This window comes from Rhinoderma darwinii, chromosome 3 (genome assembly GCF_050947455.1).
Source record: "Rhinoderma darwinii isolate aRhiDar2 chromosome 3, aRhiDar2.hap1, whole genome shotgun sequence".
Classification (NCBI taxonomy): Eukaryota; Metazoa; Chordata; class Amphibia; order Anura; family Rhinodermatidae; genus Rhinoderma; species Rhinoderma darwinii.
In genome coordinates, this window is record NC_134689.1 from 421971874 (window position 1) to 421996469 (window position 24596).

The 24596-nt window shown below is 42.9% G+C and overlaps 1 long non-coding RNA gene across 1 annotated transcript; it reads right to left on the minus strand.

Moving 5' to 3' along the window:
* Positions 1 to 924: 924 nt before the first annotated feature.
* On the minus strand, positions 925 to 22862 carry LOC142748465 (uncharacterized). The gene is made up of 3 exons (XR_012882266.1): positions 22753 to 22862; positions 22562 to 22655; positions 925 to 1936 (listed from the first exon to the last, which is right to left on the minus strand). It is a non-coding gene; the product is annotated as an uncharacterized LOC142748465 (long non-coding RNA).
* Between the last annotated feature and the right edge of the window lie 1734 nt (positions 22863 to 24596).

A 24596-nucleotide genomic window follows, 5' to 3' on the forward strand; every position in this document is an offset into this window, starting at 1 on the left:
TATCCGCCCTGTGTAAACATAGCCTTAGAGTAATCAAAAGGTTAGGATCCTATCAAATAATTGCATCCTGTGTTCCTAATTATAATGGACGACAGCAGTCAGAGAGCAAGACATAGACACACAATGGTTGGTCTGATGTGGAGTCTCTAAGGGTACGGCCACATGGAGCGGTCCTGACACGGTCTCAACACAGCCAACAACCGTGCTGGCACTATGTAGGCGCGGCTGTCAAATACCTTGTTAAGGGGTATTCCGGTTACATGCGCACTGCCGCTCCATTCTTTCTCTATGGGAGCGCCGGAGATAGCCGAGTGCAGTGTTCGACTTGTTCCACCGCTGCCATAGAGAATGAATAGGGGGTAACTTGTAACTTGCAAAATCGTGCAGCCATAAAGAGTGTATTAATTCAGGGCCGCACAATTTTACAGATAAAGGGATGGTTTACCCGCATTAACTTGCGGCCACTAGCAGGCTATTTGACAGCCGCACTGAACATTTTGCCGGCGCAGTTGTTGGCTGCGTTGCGACCGTGTCAGGGCTGCACCGTGTGGCCTTACCCTAAGGACATTCCCTCAGCCCCCGTCTTTTATTGTATTGCAAAAACGAGAGTACAATTTAGAGTATTATTTGACACAACACCCAACGTTTGACATCAGTCAGGCATCGGTCACCAATCGCAGTATGGAATAACAAGATAAGAAAGCACGCATTTATTACTAGTAGGGTACACCCAGATGTGTCTCTCAAAAAGGACAAAGATATGCTCATATGCCCCCTCCTTTATGAACCAGCCAAAACTACATTTTACTACTTTGTTTTTTGTCTAGGTTAACAAAGCTGAACTTTTAATGCCCCTTTTCACACATTAAGTACAATAGAAACATCTTTACTATAACAAAACGCGTAGTCGATTTTCCCTGTATATAAAATTTAATTGAAAAATATTGTCACGTGTGGTGGCAGCAGCACATAGTGAACCCTTAATATATTATAATGTCCCACTGAGAATTGTCCTTTAGCATCTCCTGTAGTGAAATGTATCACATATATAATACATTACAGATTATATTCCTCCTGATCTTGTAAGACAAGGAGTGGATCAGTCTCATTGCCCAGCTCTTCAATGCGGGCTATAAATTGGATTAAATGAGACCTTTTAACTTCCAGCTATCTCACGAGATCCCCAGCGGCTTGTTCTTCTTCTATTGATGGACCTCCCTGGACTAATTTTAGAATTTCCCTCATCGCTTGAACCTCGACCACATCCGTTCCTGATCCTAATGTATTATTTGCTTTCTCTTGAAGTTTTTGCATACAAATCTTTATACTTTTCTCGATCTCAGACTTCTTGATAGTCAGATTTTCCTCAATGTCCCTCAGTTTGTCTTTCTTTATCTCCACAGCTTCTTTAAATAATTTCACCTGGTGACCTTTATGCTCTCCAACTATACAACAGTGGGCACAGACACAGGCAGAGTCCTGACTGCAATAATACTCTAGGATTTTTCTATGGATGGAGCATTGTCTGTTCTGTGAGGATGTGCTGGGCTCTACTATTACATGTTCTGCTTGTTTACAATGGACCTGTAAATGGTCTTCACAGAGAAAAGCTTCACATAGCAGACATTGTTTAACTGCAGGCTCAGCAATAAATGTAGTACAATATGTACAACACTTATTTGTCTTCTTGTGTGACTTTGACGATTGACAAAATTCTGCTATTTGACATAGAACCAGGTTCTTAATCAATTCAGGCCGATTCTTAAATCTTCTCCTGCAGATAGGACAGTATATATCATCTATATCCTGATTGTTCCATGTTTTCTCGATACAGTCCAGGCAGTAGTTATGACCACAGATCAAGGTTACAGGATCTTTATACATCTCCATGCAAATAGAACACGTTATGGCAAATTGGATAGATCCAGGAGCCACCCTGAAAAAGATCAACAATAAAAAAGTTAATTAAATGTCAGGGAAGCAACCATTACTGCGAAACGCGCGTTGGGGTTTCCTGTGGCCGATCTAGCACGGACGCACTTAGACACCTTTCATAAATGGGTAAGATTGCTTTTTGATACCGCTCACCACTAAGATACCACCTGTTTCCCTCTGTGACCCTTCTTTGACTTGGCACTTGCCTGCGAATTTGTGAGATTGAAGGGACACTGAGTGTCACTATTATACAATCCACTTTTGGAATGTTACATTGTAGTATCTAGGTGGGTAATATATCTATTTGGCACCTAATACCATTATACCTGCTCATTCAGTCTTTTTTCCGTGCTTCATTCTGTACCACAGTGTTAGTACTAGAGTCTTCACAACTATGTGTTTTTAATTGTATGTTATCTTGTTTAATAAAATTGATTTATTCTTATATAATATGACTACCAGCTCTATCTTTTCTTCGGTATGGTATTATTACTGTGGAGCAGTCAATCTGATTAATTATGGGGGGAAGTTGGTTCGCTAAACTTTACCTAGCCTGTGACAAATATATGTTAGGAGTCTATTTTTTTGTAATCTAATATACTAGTCTGGGTTTTTGCGAATGCCAGGAGACGGTTACTTGCCTGACTGCATTGTGCCAACTTTAAAGTTTGGTGGGATAACGCTATGGGATTGTTTTCAGGGGTCGGCCTCTTAGTTTCAGCGTAGGGAAATTATTAACGCTTCAACATACCAGGACTTTTTGGACAATTGTATCTTTGTGGGAATAGTTTGGGGTTCTTCCCTTTTCTGTTCCAGCATGACTGTGCCCCAGTGCACAAGGTCCATAAAGACATGTTTGGTTGGGGGTGTTTGGTGTGAAAGAACTTCACTGGCCGCACAGAGCCCTGAACTCAACCGTATCCAACACCATTGGGATGAACTACAACGGATATTACAAGCCAGGCCCCCTCCACCAACATCAGTGTCTGACCTCACAAATGTTTTTTTGTGTGAATGGGCAAAAGTTCCCCCAGGCATACTCCAAAATCTTGTAGAAAGCCCCCAAAAGAGTTGAAGCTGGTTTAGCTGCAAAATAGAGACCTAGTCCATATTAACCACTTAGCAACCACCAATACCGCCTTATCACGGCGGTCAATAAGGCTCATGGCTTTAAAGAGTGATTACATGAGCTAGACATTAATTTTTTCCACATGTGTAAAGATATGACAACCTTAAAAGTGGTAGATTCACTAGAATAGTATCACCTGTAGAAAATAGAATAGACGCTCAACCCCTTAATGACGAGCGATGGATATATCCGTTGCAAACAGGTGTTAATACCTGTATAGCAACAGATATATCCGTCGCTCTGATTGGGTGGGTACTGCCATTGTACCCACGCGATCCACGACAGGAGCATGGCTGTTATACACAGACTTGTCCTGCCCCAACTTCTGGAATCAAAGCTCGCTCTGATTCCGGCAGTTTAACCCATTAGACGCCGCTGTCAATAGTGACAGCAGCATCTAATGTGTTTGACAGAGGGAGGGATCTCCCTCTGTCTCCCCATCGGTGCCCCCACAAAGAAATCGCGGGGTGCTGTTGAGTTTTCATGGCAGCCGGAGGCCTAACAAAGGCCCCTAGGTCTGCAGTCAGCCAAGTATACCAAAGCATTATATAATGGTTAGCAGATCATATGGTGAAGTCCCCTAGTGGGACAATCAAAAACAAAAAAACATAAAACCGTTAAATAAATTTTATGGAAAAAAAAAAGATTATAGTAAAAATAAAATAAAAACACTTTTTCCCCAAAAAGTAGTATTATTTAATAAAAGTGTAAAAAAAAAAATAACACATACACATATATGGTATCGCTGCGATCGTAACGACTCAAACAATAAAGTTAACAAATTAAACCGCTGGTGAACGGTGTAAAAAAAAAAGCAAAAAACAAATTCTTTTTTTTCTCCCATTTTCACCATAAAAAAATAAAATAAAAGTTAATCAATAAGTCCCATGTATCCTAAAATACCACCAATGAAAACTACACCTTGTCCAGCATAAAACAAGCCCACATATGGCTATATCGACGGAAAAAGGGGTTTTAATTTTGCAAACGTAGGAAAACATAAAACATTTACATATTTGGTATCCCTATAATCGTGCCGACCCATAGAATAAAGGTAATATGTTATCTATGCCGCATAGTGAACGGCGTAAATTTATAACGTGAAAAACAATGCTGGAATAGCTGTTTATTTTTAATACTTTCCTAAAATAAAGTTAATAAAAGTTAATCAATATATTATAAGCACCCAAAAATGTTTCAATTGAAAAATACAACTCGTCCCGCAAAAAAACAGGCCCTTATACAGCTATGTCGACGGAATACATTTTTTTTAGCTTAAAGGGGTTGTCTCACAAAGGAAAAACTGGTTTATTAAAGTTGTTTGCCAGTGTTTCTGTGAGATGAACCTGCACCGATCCACTGATCGGCGTGGTGGCTCCTACCTCAAATAGGTTGTAAGGAGAAAACCCTGTGAACTATTTGCTGATGTAATCTTAGTGGAAGAGAATGTAAGGTACTATTATTTGCAGCACTGGGCCATAATCAACATCTATATGCAGCTACAATTTTCTCCCTATGCATGGGCGTGCTTTCTCCAGGTATTTTAGTTTCTTCCCATTCCCATACCACAAAAACAGACTGATCTCAATTTGTTTCTTATTAACCCTTTCAAGACTGAGCTCATTTTGACCTTCATGACCAGCCCCATTTTCTCAAATCTGACATGTGTCAATTTATGTGTTAATAACTCTGGAATGCTTTTGCCTATCCAAGCGATTCTGAGATTGTTTTCTCGTGACATATTGTACTTTATGTTAGTGGAAAAATTTGGGCAATAAATTCATTGCTTATTTGTGAAAAATACCAAAATTCTGAGAAAATTTGCAAAAATTATGATTTTTCTCATTTTAAATGTATCTGCTTGTAAAACAAATAGTAATACCACACAAAATAGTTACTATTTTATATATTCCATATGTCTACTTTATATTTGCATAGTTTTTTGAACATTATTTTATTTTCCTAGGACGTTACAACGTTTAGAACTTTAGCAGCAATTTCTCACATTTTCAAGAAAATTTCAAAAGGCTATTTTTACAGGGACCAGTTCAGTTCTGAAGTGGCTTTGAGGGCCTTATGTACTAGATAGACCCCATAAATCACCCCATATTAAAAACTGCACCCCTCAAAGTATTAAAAATAGCATTCAGAAAGTTTCTTAACCCATTAGGCGCTTCACAGGAATTAAAGCAAAGTAGAGGTGAAATTTACACATTTTATTATTTTTGCTGAAATTCATTTGTAATAAAAAAAATTCTGTAACACAGAAGGTTTTACCCGAGAAATGCAACTCAATATTTATTGCCCAGATTCTGCAGTTTTTAGAAATATCCCACACGTGGCTCTAGTGTGATAATCGACTGAAACACAGGCCTCAGAAGCAAAGGAGCACCTAGTGGATTTTGGGGCCTCCTTTTTTTAGAATATATTTTAGGCACCATGTCAGGTTTGAAGAGGTCTTGTGGTACCAAAACAGTGGAAATCCCCCAAAAGTGAGACGGTTTTGGAAACTACACACCTCAAGGAATTTATCTAGGGGTACAGTTAGCATCTTGACCCCACAGGTCTTCTGCTATATTTATTGGAGTTTGTCTGTGAAAGTGAAAATCTACTTTTTATCTGAAAAAATATTTAAAAAAAATAATATTTGCAAGGAATAAAGATTAAAAAGCACCCCAGAACTTGTAAAGCGACTTCTCCCGATTACGCCAATACCCCATATGTGGTACTAAACTGCTGTTTGGACCCACAGCAGAGCTCAGAAGGGAAGGAGCGCCATTTGGATTTTGAAGCGCAGATTTTGCTGGATTGGTTTTCAGTGCCATGTCGCGTTTGCAACGCCCTGGAGTAAGCAAAACAGTGGAATCCCCCCAAAACTGACCCCATTTTGAAGACTACACCCCTCAAGGAATTGTTCTAGGGGTATAGTTAGCATTTTGACCCAACAGTTTTTTTGCTGAATTTAGTGGAATTAGGCCGTGAAAATGAAAATCTACTTTTTTCTGAAAAAACATAGAAATGTTAAATTTTTACAATGAATAAAGGAGAAAAATTACCCCAAAATTTGTAAAGCAATTTGTCCTGATTACAGCAATATGCCATATGTGGTAATAAACTGCTGTTTGGACCCACGGCAGGACTCAGGAGGGAAGGAACAATATTTGGCTTTTGGAGCTTAAATTTAGCTGGACTGGTTTTCGGGTGTCATGTCGCATATGCAAAGCCCCTGAGGTACCAAAACAGTGGAAACCTCCCAAAAGTCCCTTTAGGGGACTGGAACGAGCGATCATTAGGTCGCTGGTACAATACACTGCAATACTAATGTATTGCAGTATAATGTCATTTTACAGGCTCCTGTAACAGCGCGATCGCTGTTCCTGTCCGTTAGTCCCGGGTGTCAGCTGTAATACACAGCTGACAGTTGCAGAATATGGAGCGGGCGCAGCGCGTGAGCCCGCTCCATATATAACCCCTCGCACCACGACATTCTATTAAGTCGTGGTGCGCCAAGGCGTTAATGCGCAGCGGATGGTGCAAAGTGAAAATTAAAATTTTCCACTGATATGCCATTTTAATGCACAATATATTGTGCCCAGTTTGTGCCACTGAAGACAAATACCTCATACAATGTTGAGCGGGTTCTCCCGGATATAAAATGTCATATATGTGGACGTAAGCTGGTGTTTGGGCACGCTGTGGGGCTCAGAAGGGAGGGAACACCATTTGGCTTTTGGAGCGCAGATTTTGCTTGGTAACTGTTCTGTTTGGGGTTTTGCTCGTATTTCAGTTATGATGTGGGGGTATATGTAACCTGTGCGGAGAACATCAGGACATAATAAGAGGGTATAATAATGGGGTACATAAATAATAATCCGCAGATATGTGGCAGGTGTCGCACTGATAAATGGCGCCTGATCCTATCCGCTTTTGGAACACTCTGCACATTTTGCATCGCCATAGTCTGAGAGCCAGAACTTTTTTATTTTTTCTCCAACGGAGCCGTGCGAGGACTTATTTGTTGCGGGACAATCTGTAGTTTTCATTAGTATCATTTTAGGGTACATGTGATTTTTTTTTATCACTTTTTATTAGATTTTTTTGGAAGCAAAGTGACAAAGAAACATAAATTCTGACAATGTTTTTTGTATTTTTTTTTTTACAGTGTTCACCGTGCGGTATAAATGACATTGTACTTTATTCTGCGGGTCGGTACGATTACGGCGATACCATATGTATATAGGTTTTTTATGTTTTGTGGCGATTGCGCAATAAAATCACTTTGATAAAATTATTTATTTTCTGTGTCACCATATTCTGAGAGCCATAATTTTATATTTTTCCGTCAAAAAAGCGGTGTAAGGGCTTGTTTTTTGTGGGACGGGTTGTAGTTTTTATTGGTATTATTTTGGGGTACATGCGACTTTTTGATCACTTTTTATTCTATATTTTGGGAGGGTTGATGACCAAAAAAAAGTGATTCTGACATTGTTTTTTAATTATTTTTTTTGCGGTGTTCACCGTGCGGGAAAAATAATATTATAGTTTTATAGGTTGGGTCGTTACGAACGCGGTGATAACAAATATGTGTACTTTTTTTAACATTTTCATTTTTTTCCTATAATAAAAGACTTATAGGAAAAAAAAAGCATTATTTCTTTTTGTAACTTTTATAACTTGTTTTTACACTTTTATAAAACTTTTTTATTACTTTATTTTTAACTTTTTACTTGAAGACCTGCAGCACTGATCACTCCTATAATACATTACACTACCTAGGTAGTGTAACGTATTATAAACTGTCAGTGTGACGCTGAGAGTCACACTGACAGGAAGCTTATGAGAACCAGCATCCGGCTGGTTCTCATAGGCTGCTGTGCATGGCAGACCCGGGGGCCGTTATATGGCCCCCGGTTCTGCCTTTTAACCGACTGCAGCACCAGCAATCGGTCCCCGGGAAAGTTTGTTGTAGCAACAAACTTTCCAGTTTGTTATAGCAACAAACTTTCCAGTTCGTTGCTACAACACACTTTCCCTGCGATCACATGACCGGGACCTGAACTAATCAGGTCCCGATCATATCTCCGGGAACAGAGGTAGGTGATAACAGCGCGATCCGGGTGTCAGCGCTACTCTGAGACACCCGGATCGTGCTTTTAACACCCACCATGAATTCACGTCGGCACTGCACAGAGCCCAGCAAGTGCCGACGTGAATATACAGTGGGCGGTCGGGAAGCGGTTAAATTGGCCCTAGTGTGTGTTTTTGAATTAGGCAAATTGGGTAGTCTGTAGAGTGTAATTTTTTTTAATGTAAAAACATGACCCATACTTTGTGCTTGGGAAGAGAGCAGCTGGTGTAGAGGCGGGATATCGGTGATGTACTGTGGAGAGCAAGGGTGTGCTGGCTCACTGTGCTGTATGGTGGCGTGTTGAGCAGGGTAGAGAGGAAGGGTGGTGGTGTCCAGCGTGGCAGCTAGTTACTGTGTTGCGCCTGGTGGATGAGTTTTTTCTGGGACTGTCCTCTGGTTGTGACGCTTGTGCTGGGCCGGCGGAAGTTGATATAGCCCAGCGCCAGAGATGATTGGTAAACTGTGCTGGGTGAAGAGGTAAACATTGGGCTGTCAAATAGGACGTGTCAATGGCAGTTGGAGCAACAGGGGGTGGGAAAATATTTTTTTTTTTTTATTTTTAAGAAGGACGTACAGGAAAATTGTGGCAGATTTTTAAAATAAATAAAAATATCTATATTAAAGTTTATGGATATAAAACTCATTGATGAAATCTCTAGTTATATTCTCAAGTTTAAAAAAAAAAAATAATAATTTAAGACCATCTTAAAAATTGCTTCTGTGAGAAAATTATATTAATTTCTTGTGGTCCAAAAAAATATATTAAAGATTTCTGTTAATGAAAAAAAAATAATATATATATATATATTAAACAGTTGTGGTCAATCAAAATAAAATGAAACAGTTGTTTATTACTTTATTATTCAATCAGAACTAAAAAAACACCAGCGGCTCTCGCCCATAAACCGAATATATAAAGAGAACAAATACAATTACATTGTTGGAGGTGATTTCAAAAAACGACTGAAGTGTTAACAATAATAAATAAATAAATTTTTTGAAGACAAACTGTATAAAAACCTATTACTCCATCCTATTACGTGTAAGCTCCTGGGGACAGCCACAAATATGAATGATAACAATCTCTGTACAACAGTGCAGAACAGAATATGTTGGGGCTATATGAGCAATACAAAAACAACAATAAAAATATAAGAGGGTCATACGTGTTTAATTGGTGAAAGGACAATGATTTTTCTCAACCTGCTTCAAAGTGTAGAGATTGTGGAAATTAAATCAGGAGAAGAAGAAGCAGATTTGTGATCAAGGTAGTCTCATACATAGGCCTCATTTACACGAGCGTGTGCGTTTTGCGCACGCAAAAAATGCAGCGTTTTGCGTGCGCAAAAGGCACTTAACAGCTGCGTGTGTCATCAGTGTATGATGCGCGGCTGCGAGATTTTCTCGCAGCCACCATCATTTTGACACTCCGTTTGGATATTTGTAAACAGAAAAGCACGTGGTGCTTTTCTGTTTACAGAGTTTGACAGCTGTTGCGCGAACCACGCAGTTGCGCGAACCACGCAGTTCGCACGGAAGTGCTTCCATGCGACCTGCGTGGTTTTCACGCACCCATTGACATCAATGGGTGCGTGATGCGCAAAAAACGCAGAAATATAGAACATGTCGTGAGTTTTACGCAGCGGACTCACGCTGCGCAAAACTCACGGACTGTCTGCACTGCCCCAAAGCCTAATATAGGTGCGTACGACACGCGTGAAAAGCACGCGCGTCGCACGTGCGTATATTACGCTCGTGTAAATGATGCCATAGTGTAAGACTTTGGGATGCTGATAATCCTTCCCACCCTGCCAAAAGCCTACTTTTAGAGGACACTGAATAGGGGGCAGACCGCATGGAAACATGGCCTGACACTACACATAACTTGGCTGTAAATCTACAGAGTTTTCCACTATTTCAGAAAGGCAGGGCAAATAGGTGGTGTATGTCCGTTTGTGAGAAGTGATATGAAGGTGGTGGTGTACGTCTGTATGTGAGAAGTGATATGAAGGTGGTGATGTATGTCTGTATATGAGAAGTGATATGAGGGTGATGTATGTCTGTATGTGAGAAGTGATATGAAGTGTCACGGAGTGGGTTAGTGGACCCACTAGGCCGTACCGCCGCAGCGGGGAGGCAGCTGGCCAAACTACAGGACACCCCAGAAATACAATGACCCGCACAAGGGTACCTGGATAGTCCAGATGAGATGGGTGCAGCAGATGGCGCCAAACGTGGCGGATGACACAGGAGCTGCAAGTTGCGCCAGACGTGGCGGATTCCTCCGGACGTGGCAGATTCCTCTGGACGTGGCAGATGACACAGGACGTGGCGGAGTCCTCCGGACGTGGCAGGTGACACAGGACGTGGAAGATTCTTCTGGACGTGGCAGATAACACAGGACGTGGCAGATTCCTCTGGACGTGGCAGATGACACAGGACTTGGCAGATTCCACTGGACATGGCAGATGACACAGGACGTGGCAGATTCCTCTGGACATGGCAGATGACACAGGACGTGGCACGACTTGATACTATGGCAAAGCACGGGAAACATGAACGGGAAACAAGGTACGGGTAACAACAGGAACGGGAAACACTAAGGGACCATTTGCAAGACAGACTGGGAAAACTAACAACACTCAGGCATCGAACTAGGGGGCTGGACCCCTCTTATAGCCCAGGGTACTCACAGGTCAAAGGTCATTCAAGATATCCGGTGCGCGCGCTGCCCCTTTAAGAGCGGGGACGAGCGTGCGCGCGCACCCCGCGGGCTCCGGCGGAGGTGAGTGGATGCAAGCGCTGGCGTCTCCTGAGGAGGAGGCTGGTGCCAGCGCTTGCCGACTCGTGGCTGCGGCTGTCAGCGGGAGGCTGGAGCTGACAGCCCGCAGCCACGGACATTACATGAAGGTGGTGGTGTATGTCTGTATGTGAGTAGTGATATAAAGGTGGTAGTGCATGTCTGTATGTGAGAAGTGATATGAAGGTGGTGGTGTATGTCTGTATGTGAGTAGTGATATGAAGGTGGTGATGTATGCCCGTATTTGAAAACTGATATGAAGGTGGTGGTGTATGTCTGTATGTGAGAAGTGATATGAAGGTGGTGATGTCTGTATGTGAGAAGTGATATGAAGGCGGTGCTGTATGTCTGTATGTGAGTAGTGATATAAAGGTGGTAGTGCATGTCTGTATGTGAGAAGTGATATGAAGGTGGTGGTGTATGTCTGTATGTGAGTAGTGATATGAAGGTGGTGATGTATGTCCGTATGTGAAAACTGATATGAAGGTGGTGGTGTATGTCTGTATGTGAGAAGTGATATGAAGGCAGTGGTGTATGTCTGTATGAGAGTAGTGATATGAAGGTGGTGATGTATGTCCGTATGTGAAGACTGATATGAAGGTGGTGGTGTATGTCTGTATGTGAGAAGTGATATGAAGGTGGTGATGTCTGTATGTGAGAAGTGATATGAAGGTGGTGTATGTATATTTGTGAGAAGGGATATGAAGGAGGTGGTGAATGTCTGTATGTGAGAAGTGATATGAAGGTGGTGGTGTCTGTATGTATGTGAGAAATTATATGAAGGTGCTATATGTCTGTATGTGAGAAGTGATATGAAGGTGATGTATGTATGTAAGAAGTGATATGAAGATGGTGATGTATGTCTGTATGTGAGAAGTGATATAAGGTGATGTATGCATGTATGTGAGAAGTGATATAAAGGTGGTGGTGTATGTCTGTATGTGACAAGTGATATGAAGGCGGTGTTGTATCTCTGCATGTGAGAAGTGATATAAAGGTGATGATGTACATATGTAAGAAGTGATATGAAGGTGGTGATGTATGTATGTATGTTTGTATGTATGTATATATGTGAGAAGTGATATAAGGTGATGTATGTCTGTATGTGAAAAGTTATATGAAGGTGGTGGGGTATCCCTGTATGTGAGAAGTGATATGAAGGTGGTGGTGGATCCCTGTATGTGAGAAGTGATATGAAGGTGGTGGTGTATGTCTGTATGTGAAAAGTGATATGAAGGTGATGTATGTGTGTAAGATGTGATATGAAGGCGATGTATGTATGTATGTATGTATGTATGTGAGAAGTGATATTTAGGTGGTGGTGTATGTCTGTATGTGAGAAGTGATATGAAGGCGGTGGTGTATGTCTGTATGTGAGAAGTGATATAAAAGGTGATGATGTACATATGGGAGAAGTGATATGAAGGTGGTGATGTATGTATATATGTATGTATGGATGTGAGAAGTGATAAGAAGGTGATGTATGTTTGTATGTGAGTAGTGATATGAAGGTGTTTATCATGTCTGTGGCTGCGGCCCGTCAGGTCCACTCTCCCCGTGACGGCCGCAGCCATGAGTCAGTGTGCGCTGGTCCCAGTCTCCTCCTCCAGAGACGCCAGCCTTCCACTTACCTCGGCTGGATCCCGTAGGGTGCGCGCACACGCTCGTGCCCGCTCTTAAAAGGGTAGCGCGCATACCGGACTTCCGATGAACTTTGAACCCGTGAGTACCCTGGACTATAAGAGGGGTCCAGCTATGCCTGAACGTTGTTGTTGTATCCTAAGTTTGTCTTGCAAATGGTCCCCTAGTGTTTCCTGCTCTCAGTGTTCCCTGTTCCTGTATCCTGTTACCTGTATAATGATCTAGTGCCGTGCTGAGATGTTGCCATGCTGAGCTGTTACCGTGCTGTGCTGTATACCACGCCTGTCCAGCTACTCCACACCTGACGTCTACCTGCTGCCTAGTCCCAGCCTAGCCTGCCTTGCTACTGTCCGAGCTGCCACAGGTACCCTATAGAACTATAGACTTTGACCTGTGTCCTATTGGCCAGCTGCCAAACCGCCAAGGCGGTACGGCCCAGTGGGTCCACGAACCCAACGTGACAGTACGCTCGGCCATGAACCCCGCTGGTCGATCCAATACCATGTTGACGTCACAGGAGATGCGGGCGGATATGCTAGACCTCTGATCTCGACAGGAATAACTCCTACAGGCATTGGACATTCTCGAACGTCGGCAGGAGGCACAAGTTACCGTTCCTCCTATTACACCTCCTGGCAGTGTTGATCCTCAGACTACACCTCCTGGCAGTGTTGATCCACGTTTATTTTTGCCAATTCCTGACCACTATGATGGGGACGCGAGGACCTGTCATGGATTCCAGAACCAGTGCCAGATCCACTTTCATCTGTATGCAAGTGCATTTTCATCTGACGGCGCAAAGGTCGCCTTCATCATATCTCTCCTCACTAGCAAAGCCCTTACTTGGGCAAACCCTATCTGGGAGAGACAAGGACCTGAGACCCGGGACTTCCTGGGTTTCCTCCGAACTTTTCGCATGGTGTTTAAGGAGCATGGACGAGTCTCGTCTGCAGCATTCTCCTTGATGAACCTACGCCAAAGAGACACCTCCATGGGCGTGTACGCCATCCACTTCTGCACCCTGGCAGGAGAACAATTGTGGAACAATGAGGCCCTGGTGGCTAAATTTTGGCATGGACTGACTCCTAGAATTATGGACGAGCTTGCCGCCCGAGATCTGCCGTCTACACTGGATGATATTGTCCTTCTGTCTGTCCGGATTGATATGAGGATCCGAGAACGGTTCCAAGGGGCTCGTCGGGAGGGAGGCCTCCCTAGTCCGGCCTCATCCTTGCAGAACACCTGTGTCCTCAGATGCCGATCCTCATAGAGAGTCTGTAAATGTGGACCGGTGTAAGGGTATGTTCACACGTAGTCAACAAAAACGTCTGAAAATCCAGAGCTGTTTTCAAGGGAAAACAGACCCTGCTTTTCAGACGTTTTTTTACCAACTCACATTTTTCGCGGCGTTTTCACGCCGTTTTTGCAGCGTTTTTTACGTCCGTTTTTGGAGCTGTTTTCATTGGAGTCTATGAGAAAACGGCTCCAAAAACGTCCAAAGAAGTGTCCTGCACTTCTTTTGACGAGGCTGTATTTTTACGCGTCGTCGTTTGACAGCTGTCAAACGACGACGCGTAAATAACAGGTCGTCTTCACAGTACGTCGGCAAACCCATTCAAATGAATGGGCAGATGTTTGCCGACGTATTTGAGACGTATTTCCAGACGTAAAACGAGGCAAAATACGCCTCGTATATGTCTGAAATTTGGCCGTGTGAACATACCCTAAGGAGAGACTTACATTGTAGTCAGGAGAGACTACGCAAACTCCCTTCGGGACTCTGTCTATATTGCAGCCTTGGAGGCCATCAATCCGTTAACCCTGTGTGGCTCCGATTACATGCCCCAGTCCTGGACTGGAACTCTGGAGAGGTTCTCCAGTGGGGCTCCGAGTGTCACAATCATTGCCTGGGACAGATTAGTTTGGCTCAGCCTCCTCTGCCTCAGTCACTGGCAGGATTGCCTGGTCATTTTGCTGCATTTGCAGATGTCTTTAGCAAGAAGGAGGCGGAGACACTGAACCCACACCTGGCGTATGACTGGCCTATCGAGCTGGTTTCTGTTGCTTCCCTTCCCTGTGGTAGGGTATATCCTCTCTCTTTGCCAGAGACTCTGTCTATGTCCACCTATGTTAGAGAGCACTTGGAGCGGGCTTCATATGCAAGTCTTCCTCCCCAGCAGGAGCCGGGTTCTTCTTCGTCAAGAAGAAAGATGGTTCTCTACGTCCCTGTATAGACTACCGTGGACTCAACCAGATCACGGTGAAAAATAAGTATCCATTGCCATTGATCTCAGAATTATTTGACTGTATACGTGGTGCCAAGATTTTTTCCAAGCTAGACCTGCGTGGGGCTTACAACCTATTTCGGATTCGCCAGGGTGACGAATGGAAGACGGCATTTAACACCCGTGTAATACCCCCGCGGTCTTCCAGGAGTTTGTTAATGACATCTTCCGTGACCTCCTCTATGTTTGTGTAGTAGCCTATCTTGATGACATCTTGATTTTTTCTCCAGATCCTATGACACATCAGAGACATGTCCGTCAAGTTTTGCTGCAATTAAGGGAGAATCATCTGTATGCCAAATTGGAGAAGTGCGTGTTTGAGAGAGATGATCTACCCTTCCTGGGCTACATCATCTCGAATAGAGGTCTCAAGATGGATCCGTCCTGGAATGGCCACGACCTCAAGGCTTGAGGGCCATACAGCGCTTTCTGGGATTCTCCAATTTTTACAGACAGTTCATCCCAAACTTCTCTTCACTGAAATCTCCTATCTCTAACCTTACTAAGAAGGGCATGAACGCCAAGGTGTGGACTCCTGAGGCAGAGTCCGCATTCATAGCCTGAGGAGTGCATTCACGTCAGCCTCTATCCTCCATCATCCAGACGTTTCCCTACAGTTCTCGTTGGAGGTGGACGCCTCTTCTGTCATTGCTGGTGCACTCCTGTTCCAGATAGGTTCCAAGGGTAAGTCTAGGGTATGTGGATATTTCTCTAAGCTTTTCTCTTCCACAGAGTGTAACTACTCAATTGGGGATCGGGAGTTACTGGCCATCAAATTGGCCCTGGAGGAGTGGAGACATCTACTAGAGGGCGCAGCTCACCCCATCCTGATTTTTACGGAACACAAGAAACTTCACCTACCTCCAGACAGCCCAACGGCTGAATCCTCGTTAGGCCAAGTGGTCACTGTTCTTTGCCAGGTTCCAGTTTGAGCTCCATTATTGTCCGGCTGACAAGAATGTGAGGGCCGATGCCTTGTCCAGGTCTTTTGAGATAGAAGACATCATGGAGATGCCACAGAACATTATCGACTCATCCTGCAATGTCTCAGTCAATCCACTGCAGGTTGCGGACATTCCTCCAGTGAGGACTTTTGTGCGCATGGCTGACTGAAGGAGAATCCTCCGCTGGGGTCACGCCTCTAGACAGCCCACCATTTCTGGTGGCCAATGCTACCCAAAGACGTTATGGACTTTGTTTCCTCCTGCTCTGTGTGCAGCTAACAAGGTCGCTCACTCCAGACCTGCTGGCCTGCTCCAGCCATTGCCTCTGCCCGATGCTCCCTGGCAGCATATAGCGATGGACTTTATTACTGACCTGCCTCTCTCTGCTGGATGCAGTACTGTCTGGGTGGTGGTGGATCGATTTTCGAAAATGGCCTATTTCGTTTCTCTGACCGGTCTTCCGTCTGCTCCTCAACTGGCCAAGCTGTTCATTCAACACATCTTCCGCCTGCACGACTTGCCGCAGCATATTGTGTTTAATCGGGGGGTTCAGTTCACCTCAAGGTTCTGGAGAGCCCTCTGCGGACTCCTAGGTGTGAAGTTGGACTTTTCCTCGGCCTACCATCCTCAGTCCAATGGTCTGGTCGAGAGGATCAATCAGATTTTGGAGAACTACCTGCGTCATTTCATCTCTAGGCAGCATGACAACTGGGTGCAGTTGCTTCCGTGGGCTGAATTCTCCTACAATAATCATACCAGCGAGTCCACAAGGAACACATAGTTCTTCATTGTCCTTGGCCAACACCCACAAATACCTCTCTCGTTTCCTGATACGTCTGCGGTACCAGCTGCTGACACGGCCTTTAGGGACTTTCTACAGATTTGGCAGCAAACTCAATCCTCCGTCCTGCTGGCAGTTGACCGTATGAAACAGAAGACGGACACAAGGAGAAGAGTACCTCCTCAGTTTCTTCCTGGCACAAAGGTCTGGCTGTCCTGCAGGAACATTCGACTGAGTCATGCAAATTTGCCCCCAGGTTCCTCGGACCCTTCGAGATCCTGCAACGGATCAACCCTGTCGCCTACAATCTTCGGCTGCCCCCTACCCTCAGGATCCCCAATTCCTTTCATATCTCTCTCCTGAAACCGGTGGTCCTGAATCGCTTTACCAAGACTCCTATCCCTGCGGTTGCCTCCAGCGGTCCTTCAGACACCTTTGAAGTTAAGGAGATATTGGACACCAAGTGAGTGAGAGAAAAGACTTTCTATTTCGTGGATTGGCGGGTGTTTGGTCCTGAAGAGAGGTCCTGGGAGCCAGAGGAGAACCTCAATGCTCCTACTCTTCTGAAGAAGTTTCTCTCTCGCTCTGGTCCCAAGAAGACGGGGCGTAAGTGGGGGGGTACTGTCATGTCCGTGGCTGCAGCCCGTCAAGTCCACTATCCCCCTGACGGCCGCTGCCACGAGTCGGCGAGCGCTGGTCACATTCTCCTCCTCAGGAGACGCCAGTGCTCACTTCCACTTACCTCGGCCGGATCCCGTAGGGTGCGTGCGCACGCTCGTGCCCGCATTTAAAGTCGCAGCGCGCGCACCAGACTTCCGATGAAATTTTCACCCGTGAGTACCCAGGACTATAAGATGGGTCCAGTCCCCTGCTTCTATGCCTGAGCATTGTTGTCGTATCCTAAGTTTATCTTCTAAATGGTCCCCTAGTGTTTCCTGCTCCCAATGTTCCCTGTTCCTGTATCCTGTATCCTGATCTAGTGCCGTGCTGAGCTGTTGCCATGCTGAGCTGTTTACCGTGTTGTGCTATATATCATCAGGGTATATCCAGAAACAAACATATAATAAGAGCAGCACTGTGCAAAAAACCAAAAACAGCTGGTGCTAAGCTTCAAATAACAGGGAGTGACATTCTCCCAGTAAGGTATATGGAAAAAAATCGAGCAAAGAAGCAGCACTCAATAGCAAAAAATGAAATTTATTCACCCAACACAGCCACGTTTCACTTCCTCCATGGAAGCATTTTCCTGTATCCTGATCTAGTGCCGTAATGAGCTGTTGCCATGCTGAGCTGTTTACCGTGTTGTGCTATATATCATCAGGGTATATGTAATATGTGAGGAGTACATCAGGTTATATGTAATATGTGAGGAGTACATTAGGGTATATGTAATATGTGAGGAGTACATCAGGGTATATGTAAGCTGTGCGGAGTACATCAGGGTATATGTAAGCTGTGAGGAGTACATCAGGGTATATGTAATATGTGAGGAGTACATCAGGTTATATGTAAGCTGTGCGGAGTACATCAGGGTATATGTAATATGTGAGGAGTACATCAGGGTATATGTAATCTGTGAGGAGTACATCAGGATATGTGTAAGCTGTGAGGAATACATCAGGGTATATGTAATGTGTGCGGAGTACATCAGGGTATAATAAAAGGGTATAATAATGGGGTAAACAAATAATAATACGCAGATATGTGGCCAGTGTCGCACTGATAAATGGTGCCGGATGTTATCTGTTTTTGGAATGTTCTGCACATTTTGCATCGCAAAATTCTCACAGCCAGAACTTTTCTATTTTTTCTCCAGCGGAGCGGTGTGGGGGCTTATTTGTTGTGGGACAATCTGCAGTTTTCATTGGTACCTTGTTGGGGTACATGCGATTCTTTTGATCACATTTTCTTCCGTTTTTTGGAAAGCAAGGTGACAAAAAACCGCCAATACTGACAAAGTTTTTTATTCTTGTTTGTTTTACAGTACACTATAAATGACATTTTACTTTATTCTGCGGGTCAATACGATTACGACAATACCATATGTATTTCTTTTTTTACGTTTTGCAGCTTTTGCGCAATAAAATCACTTTTTTTTTTTAATAATAATTTATTTTTTGTGTCACCATAGTCTCAAAGCCATAACTTTTTTTTTATCATCAAAAAAGCAGTGTAAGGCTTGTTTTTTTGAGGGATGGGTTGTAGATTTTATTTATGCTGTTTTGGGGTAAATGCGACTTTTTGATCACTTTTTATTCCATGTCGTGAGGGGGTGGTGACCAAAAAATCGTGATTCTTGCATTGTTTTTATTATTATTTTTTTTGTGGTGTTCACCGTGCAGAAACAATAACATTATAGTTTTACAGTTTTGGTCGTTACAGACGCGGTGATACCAAATATGTGTACTTTTTCATGTTTTTCTTATAATAAAAGACTTATTATAGGAAAAAAAGGCTGTTTTTTTAACTTGAAACTTTTATTTTCATGCTTTTATTCAACATTTTTATTAACTTTTGTTTATCACACTAGGAGACTTGAGGGCCTGCACTTCTGAGCTTTATTCTAATACATTGCTGTACCCACATAGTTGGTAATTGGATTCCATACGTGGCAGACTAGGAGGCCTAACATTGTTAGGAACTCCGGGTGCCATAGCAACGATCAGCAACCCTGCAATCACATTGCAGCGATGCCGATCGGCTAAAAACCACTAAGATGCCGCTATCACTTCTGCCAATATAGCACAGAGTCGTGGATTGCGAGCTTGCGTCCTTTTGGCCAAAATGATTACTGATACCCCAGGTATTTTTCATTATTATGTATATTCGCTTCTCTTGGACACAGCCGGGTCTTTGATGCTGGGAGAGCATGGTGTGTTGTTGTTTGGCATAGCAAGCAGGGTAGCCCGCTCTATGAACTATCAAGGCGTCACAAATAGGCTTCTACCTGGCTATACACGTTGTGCCTCATGACGTACACACTATCCCTCCATGTTTCACACACTTGCACCCCATTATCCATTTATTTCTATTGAGGCACTTCACTCATTACTGCCCCCTATATTTCACTTATAGTATTACACTTGCACACACACTATTCATTTATTATTTCTTACTACACATTCCATGCCCTACACACCACTCCCCTCAAGACTAGTGGGAGTGGCTATTATTATTTAAAGCACCTGCTCACTCCTTCATCAGCGTTTCTGACCTGGCTGTGTCCATTTGCAACTATGGCCTTTTTCTGTGTTTTTGTATATGTCCCCTTGTTTTTATCGGTTCTGTTTGTGCATCAGGAACATTCTGTTCCAGTTAAGGAGTTAGGGACTCGCAAGTCTGGGGATCCTTGTCGTGGATTGCGAGCTTGCGTCCTTTTGGCCAAAATGATTACTAATACCCAAGATATTTTTCATTACTACATATATTCGCTTCTCTTGGACACAGCCGTGTCTTTGATGCTGGGAGAGCATGGTGTGTTGTTGTTTGGCATAGCAAGCAGGGTAGCCCGCTCTATGAACTATCAAGGCATCACAAATAGGCTTCTACTTGGCTATACACGTTGTGCCTCATGACGTACACACTATCCCTCCATGTTTCACTCACTTGCACCCCATTATCCATTTATTTCTATTGAGGCACTTCACTCATTACTGCCACCTATATTTCACTTATAGTATTACACTTGCACACACACTATTCATTTATTATTTCTTACTACACATTCCATGCACCACACACCACTCCCCTCAAGACCAGTGGGAGTGGCTATTATTATTTAAAGCACCTGCTCACTCCTTCATCAGCGTTTCTGACCTGGCTGTGTCCATTTGCAAGTATGGCCTTTTTCGGTGTTTTTGTATATATGTCCCCTTCTTTTTATCGGTTCTGTCAGCTGTAATATACAGCTGACACCGGCGGCTGATGTCACAGGCTTAGCTTCTGAGCCTGCCTCATCTTGTTTCTGGGAACAGAAGCCTGTTAGACCCTGCCTCTGGGTGGGACCTTGCAGGTTTCCTTACTTGGCAGACAGGTGGCCTCCGGTCTGCTGGAGCAGTCATTGAAACCTCGCAATTACATTGCTGGGTTCCGATCTGCTGGTAAAACCCCATATAGGCAGCGCTCGCGTTTGAGCGCTGCATTTTAGGGGTTTATCGGCCAGATCGGAGACTAGCTCCTGTCCTGGCCATGCAGCAGGGTGTCAGCTGCAATATACATTTCACACCCTCTGGCGATGGTGCAGGCTCAGCTTCTGAGCCCGCACCATTATCATCGCATACTATTACGTGTCTTTGCATTAAGACCTTGGCAACAGAAACCTAATAGTGCTTGACATGTCGCCAAGGGGTTAAAGGTACTAAAACATAAAACGAACAATATAAATTTGGTATCACCGTGATCGTACTGACCTACAGAATTAAGTTAATGTGTCATTTTCCCTGTAAAGTGAACATTGTAAAAACAAAACCCATAAGAAAATGGAGGATCTGCTTTTTTTTCCCCAATACCATCCCATTCTGATGGTTTTTTTTTTCAGCTTCCAGTACATCACACATAATATTAAATAGTGGCATTATAAAGTACAACTTGTCCTGTAAAAATTAAGTCCTCATATGTCGGTCCACGAAAAAATAAAAAAAGTTATGATTTATGAAGGCAGGTAGAAAAAAACAAAAGCACAAAAACTAAAATTAGTCCGGTCGTGAAAGGGTTATACAGCAGACATGTTCTAATATGTCTGAGTACATTGCTCCTTCTCTTGCTTCTACTGAGGAGCTTCCTTCCAACCTCTGCCCCCAGAACCTGCTGAAGACATCTAAGAAATAGATTTAATTAGAAATTTATATCAAGAAATAAAAAAAAACAACATATCTGGTTTGACAGAAAATAAGTATAAAATGAAGTGATAGCTGCACCTAATGAGGCAGCGCAGCACTATGTCCCGATTACATGAAGACAGGAAACAAAAGAAGAGGCATCCTCTTCAAAGAAATATACATTTTCTCAGGAAAACTTATCTGAGAAACGGTAAAGGCTCAGGGCGCTTCCACCCCTACACGCTGACTCAGGCTTCCTAGAGAGCAAAACTGGATAAGGTGCATTACTGCAACAAACAGCTAAAACCTCAATAACAGGCGGCAGCAGCAGCCCCCAGATTACATAGCGTTACAACACCCTTTGTACTTCTCCCAGGAATCTAGGAAGTTCAGCTTTACAAATAAAAAAAAACAGTAACACAATGCAAAGCAAACAAATAGTACAAACCCATCATCTCCAAGTCCCCAGGACAGAAAAAAAAAAACAAAAAAAACCCACGAGGTAGACGTCCTTATGAAGTGAGGGGACTTTGGTTAATTAGTGTTTGAGTAAATTAAAAATTCTGTCTGTCCTACCAGTACACAGAAGCAAAATGATCACATTATTGTGCTGCTGTAGGATGAAAGTGAAGCTCTAATACGACTATATAGACAGAAAAATAGTGTGAAGGAAAAAAATTAAAATAATAAAATGGCTGTGGTGGGAAGGGGTTAGAGTAACATCTGGACACAACATTTTTTAATTAAAAAAAAGTGCTGAAAATGATAAAAAAAACTTTCAAAACATTATCTGTGTATTCAGCTTCACAGAGAGGCTCCACACTGACAATGACAGAATATGATGCACTTAAGAAGTTTTCCTGAACCTTTTTTATATACAATTTTTCCTCTGTAAATCCTCTCTGAAGCCAAATCCCTGAATTCCTGGTATTCGATTTGTCTACAAATCCTCTGTGCGGCTGTTACCTGATAATTCCTGGATTTGTCTCGTTCCTCATGCAGCATTTGTTATAAACAGGTCTCATGTATTTAGTGATCCCTGACCACAGTTTCCATACCTGACCCCAGATCGTAAGAATTACAGATTTTTTTTTTTCTTACATTTACGATGTATAATAAGTGTTGTCTTCTCCCTCAGGTCTCGGCTCGTTCTTCTGTTACAATATCCTGTTACTCCACCTTATTTATCCGGACTCTAAAAGAAAGTGAAAGGAAATGATGTCACATACAGAACACTGCACTTACTATAAAGATGAGAAAACCGAGAGGAGACTCCAGGACAAGTCACTGACCGGGGACAGACCCTGCACTGGATGTACCGGAGATTATCTCATACTGCACATTATAACATCTGCTTATAATATTACATTCCTTGTCTTTCGTTCCTAAGTTACTTCCTCATGTCATGAGACCACACACGGCCACCCCTACTGGGAGGTCCAAAATCAGAGGTAGTGAGCTTCAACCCCTTAATGACCAGGCACATGTTTTCTTTCTTTTTTTTCCTCCCCGCCTTCCAAAAGACGTAATTTTTTTATTTTTCTGTAGATATAGCCGTTTCAGTGTTTTCTTTTTTTTGCGGGGCGTGTTGTAGTTTTAATGGCACCATTTAATGTACCATAAAATGTACTGGGAAAATGGAAAAAAAACAAAGTGGTGTGAAATAAGTAAATAACAGCAATTGCGGCAATGTTTTTTGGGTTTGAGTTTTACGCTGTTCATGGTGCGGTAAAAAGGACATGTTCATTTTATTCTACGGGTTGATACGATTACGGCGATACATAATATTTCCTTATGTTTTACAACTTTTACAAAGAAAAAACTATTTGTCAAAAATATATATATTCTTGTATGCAGTACAGCCCCTGCTTTGTCTGTTGCAGCTCTGTGTTGAGGGTGTGCTAGCTGAGGCCCAGACAAGTATTACCTTTGTGTAATATAATCCCTTAGAATGCACAGGACATTGCGCTGAGGGAATGATATAATGCTAATTCACGTCTTCTTTCACTTCCCCGCATGCACTTTCTGAAGATTTCATTCAATGTAATTTGAAGATTAAAATCGGCAAATTTTTATCAACATGTAAGAAAACCATACAGGACGCTTTCAGTTGTATTATTAAACCCCCATTTTTGGAAATAGGAACACTGTCACGGGGCTGCTTTCTAAATATAAACACTTTAAGCAAGAAAAAAGGAGCACAAGTATGTGGAGGGCTCAAAAACAGTATTTCTAGTATTATCTTTGAGCCATTGGATCATACGGAGATCTTTTACTCACTCTTCTCAGAAGGGCATCTCCAGTGCTCTCCTCACATCTCGGAGCGTTTCTCAGTCAATTCTCATCCACACTTAAAATCTGCCAATAGGATTATCAGTTTAGTATAAAAAACATTTATTAAAACAATAAAATGTATAAAAATTGATTCTATGCGTTTTAGGGCAACTCCTTTTATCACGCAGGGGCGAATTTAGGAAATACTGGGGGCAATCCCCCCTCCCAAGACCACTGCGCCAAATTATTTTCCACTTCCTATCTATTTAATTTATCCAATAAATAGCAGCCAATGCTCGCTTTCCTTTATCTCCGGGAGCCGACAGTTTGGGTCCTGACGTCATCCAGTGACAGGATGTACTGTGTGATGGCGCACACAACGATGCGGCAAGCGGCACCTGGCGCTGAAGAGCAAACAGCCGGGAGCAAGAGACAAGAGCAGTGAATTTAAGTGTCCAATCTGGGATCTAATTATTTTATTTTGTTTTCTCTGGTTTGGGATGTGTTTAATTTAAGGGTGATGTCGCCGCCTTCTTACTGATGGCCACAAGTTTTTTGTTTTCTACTAACAGATAGGACCTGACAAGGATACAGGATGGACTTGCTATTTCTGGATGTATTGATTGGTGAAATCAATCAATTGGATGTCATAGTGTAAATGCATAAGAAGAATTGCATGATTGCCTATAAGTGTTCGGTGGATTATTTGTGTTTGTCTATTTGAAGTGAAGCACCTACAACTCGTTGGTGTGTGGCACCATCTATTTGAGAAGTTTAAAAAAAATGATGTAGGGGGTTTGATGTGGGGGTCTCATTAATTTAGTCTTGATCTAGGGTCTGGTTAATTTAAAGGGTCTGGTAT